We start from the raw sequence: 10466 nt of genomic DNA on the forward strand, positions 1-10466 counted from the left end.
CCCCCCCAGAAGTTTGTTTCTCAGCCTGCCTTTACATGTCAGAAAATTTATCCCTTTGACCTCAATGAGCCAGCCCCAGCTGTGCTATATTCCTTTTGCCTCATTAACGCTTGTGCTGCCTTTGAAAAAAAGAATACCAAGTCGTAGCATAGTGGATGAGATGGGGAGAGGGGGTAAAGCTGCTTTTCCTCATAAGGGGGGAGACTGTTAGACTCTTCTGGCTGCAGCTCCACCAAACACTTACAGACCTTTACACTCCAAGGTCTTCAAGGTTGACAGTTTTCATCCATATCCAACAAAAGCACCTGGAGCCAGGAGCTTATGGCTCAGCATGCTCCCTTTACATACTTCACACACCTCAAATTGTGGCAAACGTCCTCCCACTGTAGTGTTCACCATCTATGCAATGCTCTGAGCTGCTCTCACCTGTTTTGTGGCTAAAAGAGCCCAACACGGGCTGTCCAGGTGCTCTGTGTCTTCTTGTTCACCAGTTCTTTCACCTGGTGAGTGGAACCATGCTGGGGCAAGTCTGAGGGTAATAGATTCAGTGCTTAGAGAAGTGGTTAAAAGGCCTTTGGACAAAGGCACACTTATTTTACTGAGGGACCATGCAAGGGCAAGCAGCTAAGACCTTCACTAACTGTGAAGAGGTCCTTACAGAAGCTGAATTTCCTTTTGTGAGGCAAAGAAATCACAGGGGAAAACAAGAAAACACCATCAAGTCAATCTTAAACCCAAAGTCACGCATACCTCAGCACTCCAGAAAGGGGAGCCACTAACCAGGCATAAAATAAATAGGAGGGGTCAGCATACAGAAACTATAGAAACCAGATAGGACTAGAAATATTTATAGTGCAGGGCAGAAAGGAATATCACTGCTCTGCCTGGAGCACACGGCCAGTTGGCCTGAATGACAATTTGCGTTTGGAGGATCACGCTTGCTTTTGCCAACTGTAACTCTCATGTTTGCCACCAGAGGACACCAAATCCCTACATTTTCACTCCTAAACACTACGTGTATGCGGACCCTTCGGCTGGAAGTGGGGAAAAATGTAAAGGCAGTGGAGCTGTAGCTCCAGTCCTTCGGAGTGGAAGCCCAGGCCAGGGGATTCTTGATAAGACCTGTGGTTGTCAGGTGTACAGCCACACAACAGGAGCTCCATCTCCTCCCTTACAGTCAGAAGCCAATTTCAAGCTTGCATATTTTCAGCAGCTGCACGCTTTCAAGACCAGTAATAATACAGAAAATATCAGTGATTCAAACCAATGCTAGATGATCAGAGACCAAAAGCCACTGCCAGCTGAGCAGATGCTCTCATTCCATACTTCCATTGAAAGACCCTTCCAAAATTCACAGCTTTGCCAGGCTTCATCCTGACATTTCAGCTGAATATTGCACGAATGCCATCAAGTGCTAGAGGCCTTTGTTTTTAAGACAGAAAGGCTGGGCTCTGGAACCAGCTATGGGTGCAGGCATGGGCCTGTGCATAGGATTTTCTGAACAATTAATCTGCACATTATTGTTTCAAGTGAGCTCAATAAATTGCAAAAGCTGCTCAGAATCAACTGGATAAAAGTCAATAAAAACACAGCAAAGTACTGTGATTGGGAAGGAGAAATTAAGTGCACAAATGAACGACCTGGAATAATTGGTTAAGTAGCAGTACTAAAAAAAAGGATCTGGAGGAATTAGAGTGGATCATGTAGTGAGTCAATGGTATGCTGCTATTGCAACAAAAACAAACATTTCTTTTGGGATATCTTAATGGAGTGTCATAGAAGGTCATTATTATGCTTTATCCCAAAAGAGTACTCACTGATGCTAAATGTTGTGCTAAATTTGGGGCACCAGCACTTTCAGAAAAATGAAGTTTAGAGCAGACTAGCCAGCCCAACAGGAAGCTTAAGAAACCCTGAGGAAAGCTGGATGGACCAGGGGAGCTTTTTCCGGGAGACAGGAGGAGAGTGAGGATGGCTGCTCCGAACGCAGGGCCCTGTTCTAGCCAGCAGCAATTATCATGCATTTGTTTTCCCTGACAGCTCAGAAGATACACAGAGGGGTCTCAGATCAGTGTGGAATAAAGGCAGACACCAAACCCAGGACTAGTTTGGGTTTCATCTCAACAAGCATCTCTGTTTTTCTTACATAAGAGGGAAGGCATGCAGGTGGGGGATAGGAGGGGGTCACAAGTTTTGATGTGACTGTCAGTGACAACCTGGAAACTTGCTCTCTGGTGAGGAATGGTCCTTTTAACACAACAAAGTGGCACACCCAGGAGTGCATACACAGACCACACCTACTGGAGCCAGCTTCCACAGGGTTGTTTGTACAGCAAGCAAAGGAGAAAATAAAGATTGGAGATGGAGCTTCCTTTTTGCCCATTCCTCTCCCAGGTCAACCTGACCTTATGAATAATATGGCAAGGCTGTTCACCTATTGCTGCTTTCTGTGGCTCCTGGGGACCTTTGTGGTCTGGCTACTATCACAGCTGCTGTTAGATTCCCACCCCTTAGACCTGGTTTCCCCCAACCACCTAAACAAATTTGGGCACATCCCCGTTCAGCAAAGGCCTTAAGCACATGCTTAAATTTAAGCATGAGCTTTAAATGAAGTGTGTGATCAACCACTTCTGCAAATAAGGCCTTAACCTTAAAAAACATAGATAAAACAACTTTTCACTCTAGCTAGGTTCAAACACCTTCTTCAGACTCCTTCAAGTCAAGTCTACCACCTCTCTGACACTGAAATAGATGCCTTGCATAAGAAGACTCTTTTGCTTCCTCTCTGCTGTAACTCATCAGCTCTTCCCTGCTCCGGGGCACGTACCTCTAGGGACAGATGAGATCTATTCCTGTTTGTTACTATGCAGAGCTAGATCTCAGCAGCAGCGATAAAGGCCCTTGCACATCCTAGCTTGCTTTCTGATACTTCTCTTTTCTCTGGAATTCGTACTCCTCACCCACCCTCTCTCCCTTCCCCCTTCCCCGTTTGCTCATAGCTCTGGAAAGATGACTGAAGGCTAACTAATGAGTAAGATGCTGCTGCACGTCATCGCCTGTCTGCTGCAAGAAGGGGTGAACAAGTTCGTTTGTCCACAGGTTAAAGTGAGGTTGCCATCCAAACAAAGAGCATGTAATTGGGAGACCAAGCAGTGGGAAACCTGCCCTCTCTTCTCTTTTGTCTGGAGCATTTAATTTCTCTTGTTTTCTTCATTGCATACAACACTTTATGCCTGCACAGCATCTTTCAAGCAAGGATCTCAAAGGGCTTCACAGACCTTAATTAAACCTCATAAATCCCTAATTGATAGACGAAAATTCTGAGTCACAAAAAGGTGAAGTGATGTGCTCGTGGTGAAACAGTGAGTCAGTTGCAGAGCTTGGAGCAGGGCTGTGGTGATCCCAGTCCAGTACTCGGCATCATCCCCATTAGCCAGACTTTACGGAAGACATAGGTCTGCTTGGAGAGCCAGTTCAGCAGCTGCCTGACTCTTGTGGTTTAACCCCAGTCAGCAACTAAGCACCACACAGCTGCTCGTTCACTCCCCCCATCCAGTGGGATGGAGGAGAGAATCAGAAAAAAAAGTAAAACTCATGGGTTGAGATAAGGACAGTTTAACAGGACAGAAAGGAAGAAAATTATTATTATTATTATTAATATAATTGGAATATACAAAAAAAGTGATACACAATGCAATTGCTCACTACTCACTGACCGATGTCCAGTTAGTTCCCCAGCAGTGATTCCCCCCCACCGGCCAGCTCCCCCCACTTTATTGGGCTTGACATCACATGGTATGGAATACCCCTTTGGCCAGTTTGGGTCAGCTGTCCTGGCTGTGTCCCCTCCCAACTTCTTGTGCCCCTCCAGTCTTCCTGGTGGCTGGACATGGGAAGCTGAAAAATCCTTGACTTAATCTAAACACTACTTAGCGACAACTGAAAACATCAGTGTGTCATCAACATTATTCTCATACTAAATCCAAAACATAACACTATACCAGCTACTAGAAAGAAAATTAACTCTATCCCAGCTGAAATCAGGACACTGACGCAGCTCCCAATGGCTGTTCAATCACCAATGGGGAACAAGCATCAATGGCGCTTGGTACTGTGGTACTCAGAACTGGCTAAGAGTGGAGGCCAGGTTGCAGGAGTACCATATAAACTGGGAAGAGCCCCAACCACCCCACTCCCCACTGGCTGCAACTCCAAAGCCTGCCTGGGGCCTGGTTAATGGCCGTTTCCAAATCCCCAGGCAGCAGCCACAGGACAAGGCCAATCCCTCTGCCCTCCCAAAATGGCAGCCTGGCCGGGGATGGGTCTTCATGTGCTGATAAATGCCTGTAAGGGCAATATCAGAGCTGGCTTTAGGCTGGTGTGGGTGCCCACCATGAACCCTCAGGGGCACAGTGTGGCCTGTACCTGGGGGACCCAGCCCACACACCTGAGCCAGCTCCTGGCTGTTGGGTGGCCCCGGGCAAGTCCCTTTTCTCCTCCATTTCCCTCCCCAGCCTTTGTTTTCATGTCCATAGCATGCAGGCTCGACAGGGCAGGGACCCTCTTGGCTGGGTGTTTGCACAGTGCAGCCCTGGCCAGGCCTCGGTGCCAGGGAGCCGGTCCCTCTTGGTGGACATCGTCACAGTCTGCTTTCCAATTATAGCATTGCAGTGCTGTGACCGTGTTTAATTGTCTGAGTTTTATAAACACTAAATGGCCTTGGCTGACGCCTGAGTTAATCATCCCCTGCAGAAGCGACTTTGTCTGGCCAGCTCCCAGCCAGCCCTCACCACACCCGCCAGAAAGGGTCAATTAAAAAAAGATGGGAGAAAATAAAAACACAGAAATGCAACTTAAAAGATGATGCTGCATCTGAGGAAATGACACATAACTCCCTTCTGCCTGCAAGTGATATGTGATGCCACCTCTGAGCTGGGCTTTCCTGAAGGCACCAAACAGCAGCAGCCCTGCTCCTCAAACCCACCTGCCTGCAGCGGGCAGCACAAGCTGCCCACACCTGAGCACCCCTTCCCACCATCCCAGTGACTGCCCAGATGAGGGTCCAATGATGGCAGAAGACCTGTAGCAGGACAAACAGTTCAATTCACCTACTGTGTCAAACCTATGTTTCTTTCCTTCAGGTTTTCCTCCCTGTTAATACCAACGAAGAAGAAAATCCAACACAACCTGCCTCAAAAATGCAAACAGAATGAAAAAGCCCACAAGAGTAAATAGCCAAGGCTTTTATGTTAATGCAAGAGTTGCTGACAGCATCAAAACAAAGGAAAAATCTCTGGGTCAAATTTGCAACTGATGTAAATAAGCCTATTGAGTTTCAGTGAAGAGCCCTGACTTTCATACGGTACATGTATATGTACATATGCTCCCCTCAGCCCCCTCTGCTAATGCACCCCAGCTCAGTGGCACAAAGGACACTGGAAGGGGAGCAGATGATGCTTCAGTATAATTTGTACATATGCAGCACTAAAGCTTGGCATTTCTATTTAAAAAAAAAAACACAAAACAACACACCAAAAAAACCTGGGCAAGTGCACAGCTGCAAGGCAGCCTGGGTAATTGTGCAATGCTGGGAACTCTTAGGTAGTTAATAATTATACTCAACCTTCGGTCTAGTTCCTAACAACACCCCTAGGCGTGTCGCTCTTACAGAATAAGGGCACACGCCCTGCTGTGTCTCCTTGCTTAACAGGAACACAAAGTACAGTAGTAGGAGGTGTTTCCTTGAACTCTGAACAATTGGACATTTAAGGATTAATTACTGTTAAGGAGCTTTGGACTGGCAAACACACTAACTCAGCTCTTGGCTGCGTCTCCCAGCCAAGTTCTCTCAGTCATCCTAATTAGAGATTCTGATACCATCTTTAATTATATGATCTCACATGCTTTTTTTTTTGCCTTTTTTTTTTTTCTTCTTACACTGAACCCCTGTCTTGTGCAGCACACCGAGCAAGCAGAGCATGGAGGGGTGAACTGGCGGTGAGGAAGGTGTCCGGGCTAGGAGTCGCTCCCCCTTGACTCACTTGGTGCAGCAGTAAGACCATGCACTATTAGGACCCGAGGTGGCTGGGACCCAAGCTCCCTGCATTGCTGAAAACACTCTGGGTCTTTTACAAGAGGAAGGAAAGCATCAAGCCTGCCACAGCTCCCTCACTGCTGTGGGCAAGATGGGACATATACTGTATTTGTTCAGTATTGACTGCAGCCCGACTAGAATAATCCTGTGCTGAGCGGTATCCCATGCCAGCTGCAGTGAGTGTGTGTGCGTGCACATGTATATACACACACACTCTGCTGTACACACCTTGATCTTGTTGAAACAACAGGAGGAGCATAGTGCGTGTTATTAATGTTTTTCACCTTTGTAAACACTGCATTGCTGGGGCCATGCTCCTGTGTCCCAACCTGCAGCAACCAGCAGTGCTGTGGGCCTGGCACTCTCCCATCCCCCTTGCCCCAGCACCTGCCAAAAGCTGCTGAAGGTCCTTCACATTCAAGCTGGTCCTGTTGGTCTGCAACATCCTTCCTAGGAAGGGACCTGACTACATCCGAGAGTCACTAAGCCGATGTCACCTTTGCTTCTGTGCGCTGCCGTTTACTGCCCACCTTCCCGCAGCCCCTATTTCCCCCACATGCAAGAAGGGAAGTTTTGGGTGGTGTGCTTTCAACTGAAACGCTGCTCTGCTGAGCTGGAAAATCAATATTCCCTGAGGTCAGCTGAGGTTCACTAAGCTGAGGAACTCCTTAACTGGTATAGTATGAAAAGCCGTCTCCCTTCGTCTTTGTGAGCAGCACGGGGATGGATGGGTGACTTCTCACTGGAATCCTTTTCTAAATGCTGGACCCCCAACCTTGCATGAATGTGGGGGCAAGGAGGCAGCCACAGCCTCCTTGCTTTCCCCAGTGCCAGCCTGTTCCCTGGAAATGGCTCCAAGATCCACCCCTGCCTCTACCTGCCAGCAGAACTGGTTGGCCTCAGCAGGGAAGGTGCATGGCATCCATGCTCACCCCACGCCCCTCGGGGTTGGCAAGCCTGGCACACATCCCAGCAGGGTCTCTGCCCTGCCTGTCCTCCTCTAGGGTCTGTGCTAGCCTGTGGGAATTAACACCACTGAGCGCTTCACCACCTCTTCCAAAATCAGGGAGGAGGAAAGGAGAACCTGACTGTCCCAGGCAGGCAGCAGTACCCCACACAGGGAGGAGCTCTTTCCTCCCAGCTCCTTGGCGTTCCTCGCTGATTCAGAGTCAACATAATGGGGCTGAGATGGCGCCATTGATCCTGCTGGGCAGGTGGAGCCGCTGTATGGTAGGGATTAGTAATGGCTTTCTTCCCCGTGGCACTGGGTCACAGGATTCAGCCCTTTGTACAGCCCCGTGGTGGAAACAGTCTTCCTCCCTCCCCACCACTAGAAACCTGCCTGTGGAGCAGCTGCTGGTCCTGGGGAATGGAGCAATGGCAGCAGCTGCATAGGGAAATTAAGCGTTGGAGCCAAGTGAGAAAAGAAAAACAAAATAGGGACCAGACTGTCACCATGGGTGAAGGATAGACCTGTCCTGTCAAGGCAGCCAACCATACTCCTAAGAGTGATTCCCCGGGAGCGCCCTTCCTCCAGCCCCCTAGGACAGGCAGGTCCATGCAATCAGGGATCTCCTACAGTCAAAGTGCATCTTGAAGGACCTTGAGTTGCCGAGACCTTCACTTTACAGCTCCTTCTGCTCTGTGCCACCACAGCACAACCTTGCTCCTTGCAGCTGCCTGGGGAAGGCCTGGCCAGGGGTGACTGCAGCTCCAGCAAACCACCCACCTCCACCAGGACAAGAGCAGAGGGGAAGAGTGTCACTCCAGGATGAGCATCCATCCCAGCTGCAGGTGCCAATGGAAGAGCACACACATGGTCAAAGGAAGCACCTGAAGATGTTATGAAGATGTCACTAACCTTTCCTATTGCCACCATTTCACCATAGGCACTGTCACAGGCAGATCTTCATTTCCTCAGCTGCCAGAAGTGAAGGTAATTAGATACCAGTATGGCCTCAGAACACTGCTCAGATTAGAGATTTAATCACAGTCCTTGTGGCTCATAAACACAATGTTCAATTGGAGGCTACAGAAGGCAGCTAACGTCTCCCATCATCCCCGTGACCTGTAGCAGCCAGGGAGGAGCAGAGGGTTGCAGCCCTCTAAGTCAGCGTCAGCCTAGAGCAAAGGCTATGGCGACTGACTGCTGCTGCTGATGCCCTGCCCTAAGCCCTGGCTTTGAGGGGTCAGAGCAGGGCTGTGTCTGGCTAGACCATAGGGCAATCTTAGATGTGGAGGGATCACAAGTTCACCTTTCCCCCTAGATTACTGGAGATGTTCATGGGCCTCTGGCATGTAACTTTTCTTTTAAGCCCACAGACTGGCATCTGCTGCTTTACCCTCATTAACATGAGATAAATAGTTTCAAAACAAAGTTAAGTGCATTTCAGAGTAGTAATATGATGTAAGCAACTGAAATAGGAATTAGGTGAATTAGAGCATCCAGTACTTGAATAACTCAAGCTAGCCAAAGGAAAAGAACTGACCTATTTATTCCCTTTGCCCCAAACCAGCATCATCTCCTGTGGTGGCTGCTCATATCAATAATCAGCAGCACAAGTGTGTGTCATTATTGGGAGCCACTGATGAATTTGCCACAGTCTGGGAGCCCAGTTAGGGTTACAGAAAGGGGGGGGGGGCGGCGGTGGGAGTGTCTGTGCTTAGTTGATGGATTGTGCCTGACCCATGAGCTCACCTAGGATCACCAGCTATAGATCCGTATTTACCTTTCCAGGGAACTTGAAAAACAACTTCTGCCTTAGAGAGGAAAAACGGTAGAAGAGCCTGCGAAAGGCAAGTAGGCAACAGTTCCAGCACTGCCTGTGAACTTGCAGAGTTGTACAGTCATTTGTGGGATGCAGGCTCTAGATTATGGCCATGTAAGGCCTGTCTCCCTCTCTTCCCCCATGCTAGTCTGTGGAATGGAGCATGCAAAATAAAAAGTGAAAGCTGAGACTCACGCTGCGGCAGGCTGAACAGTTTACATTCTTGTCTGCCATGGTATCCTCCTCCCAGCCTAGTCCTTATCTGTTTGACCTCACATAGCCAGCATCAAAAAAAGCTGATATTTAGTACAGAGGAGTTCTGGACTTCAAATGAGATAGCACTGCAAAGGGGAAAAAAATATGCTCACAATATACTCCTTCTGGACTACGTGGAATGAAAAGCAGAAACACAAAATGGTTGAAGTTGGTAGGCACCACTGGAGATGGTCTAGTCCACTTGTTCATCAAGGAAAATCTTTCTGAGGTGTCCCGGACCTCGCTACACTAGAACATGCATGAAAAACCTTCTTTTAAACCTCAGCCTTATGACAGCATGCCAGCAACTTCCACCCAGGTTGATAAACCATCTGTATTGCTCCTTGTGCTGGCAGCGGCCAAGCACTGCTGAACGGGGGCCTCACTTGTGCCATGTGAGACAGAGCAGAAAACACTGGACTCTTGCAACTGAATTCAAGAGGTTGTTATGACGACATGAAACTTCAGGGGGATCAGGTCATAGACATCAGTACGAGTAGGACCATAAGGTGGTGTGTTTTTTTAAAAAATGCATAATTTGTTCCACTTTGGGGTATCTGATGCAATAACCATGTCACAGTTCTCCTCTGTCACATCCTTCCCACATGACAGTGGAAACATCACTTCAAACCAGCATTCTGGATGCTCTCCTTTCCCTCACACTCCCACTCCAGCTCTGCTTGCCATTAAGCTTTCTTCAGGTTTAGCACATGCTTATTCTCTCCATTGGCTGCAGAATTTCTACAGTGTTCCTGTAGCTGCTCCTGCAGATTCTAGACCAAATTAAAGAAGTAAAAACAAAAAATCACCAAAAGCTTTCATCTGACAACTTGCCATCTCTGGCATGATATATTCAGGTCACTCCTCTAGGCTTTATCTTGCCACAAAAGCTCTGCCCCAGGTAGCATCTCCCCTCCACTGAATATGCAAGACGACCAGGCTACCCGCACATGCTGCCCAGAGAGAGGAACCAGTTCTTGGTACTTCAGTAAGAAATGTAACCGTAAGGAAAGCCCAGAGATGAGTCTTGTTTTATGGGAAGGGGACAGGCAAAAGAGAATGGGGAGCCTCTCGTGCACACTGAAGACATCATTGGGATGTATTCTGATCTTGATGGAAGAGTTTTTGGTGCAGATGCCCCTCACATCCTTTCTTTGCAAAAGGAATGGGTGATCTCTCTTCCAGCACAACTGCCTGCCCCATAGAAACACACAGATCCCTCACTTGTGTGAGGTCTGGGCATCACAGGGCGGAGGGAGGGTGAGCCTGTTTCAGAAGGAGGGGAAATTCCCTATGTGAAGTGGAGATCTAAACCAAGATGAGGATGTCGGGAAAAACACGATTTCCAT

This window comes from Buteo buteo, chromosome 12 (genome assembly GCF_964188355.1).
Source record: "Buteo buteo chromosome 12, bButBut1.hap1.1, whole genome shotgun sequence".
NCBI lineage: Eukaryota > Metazoa > Chordata > Aves > Accipitriformes > Accipitridae > Buteo > Buteo buteo.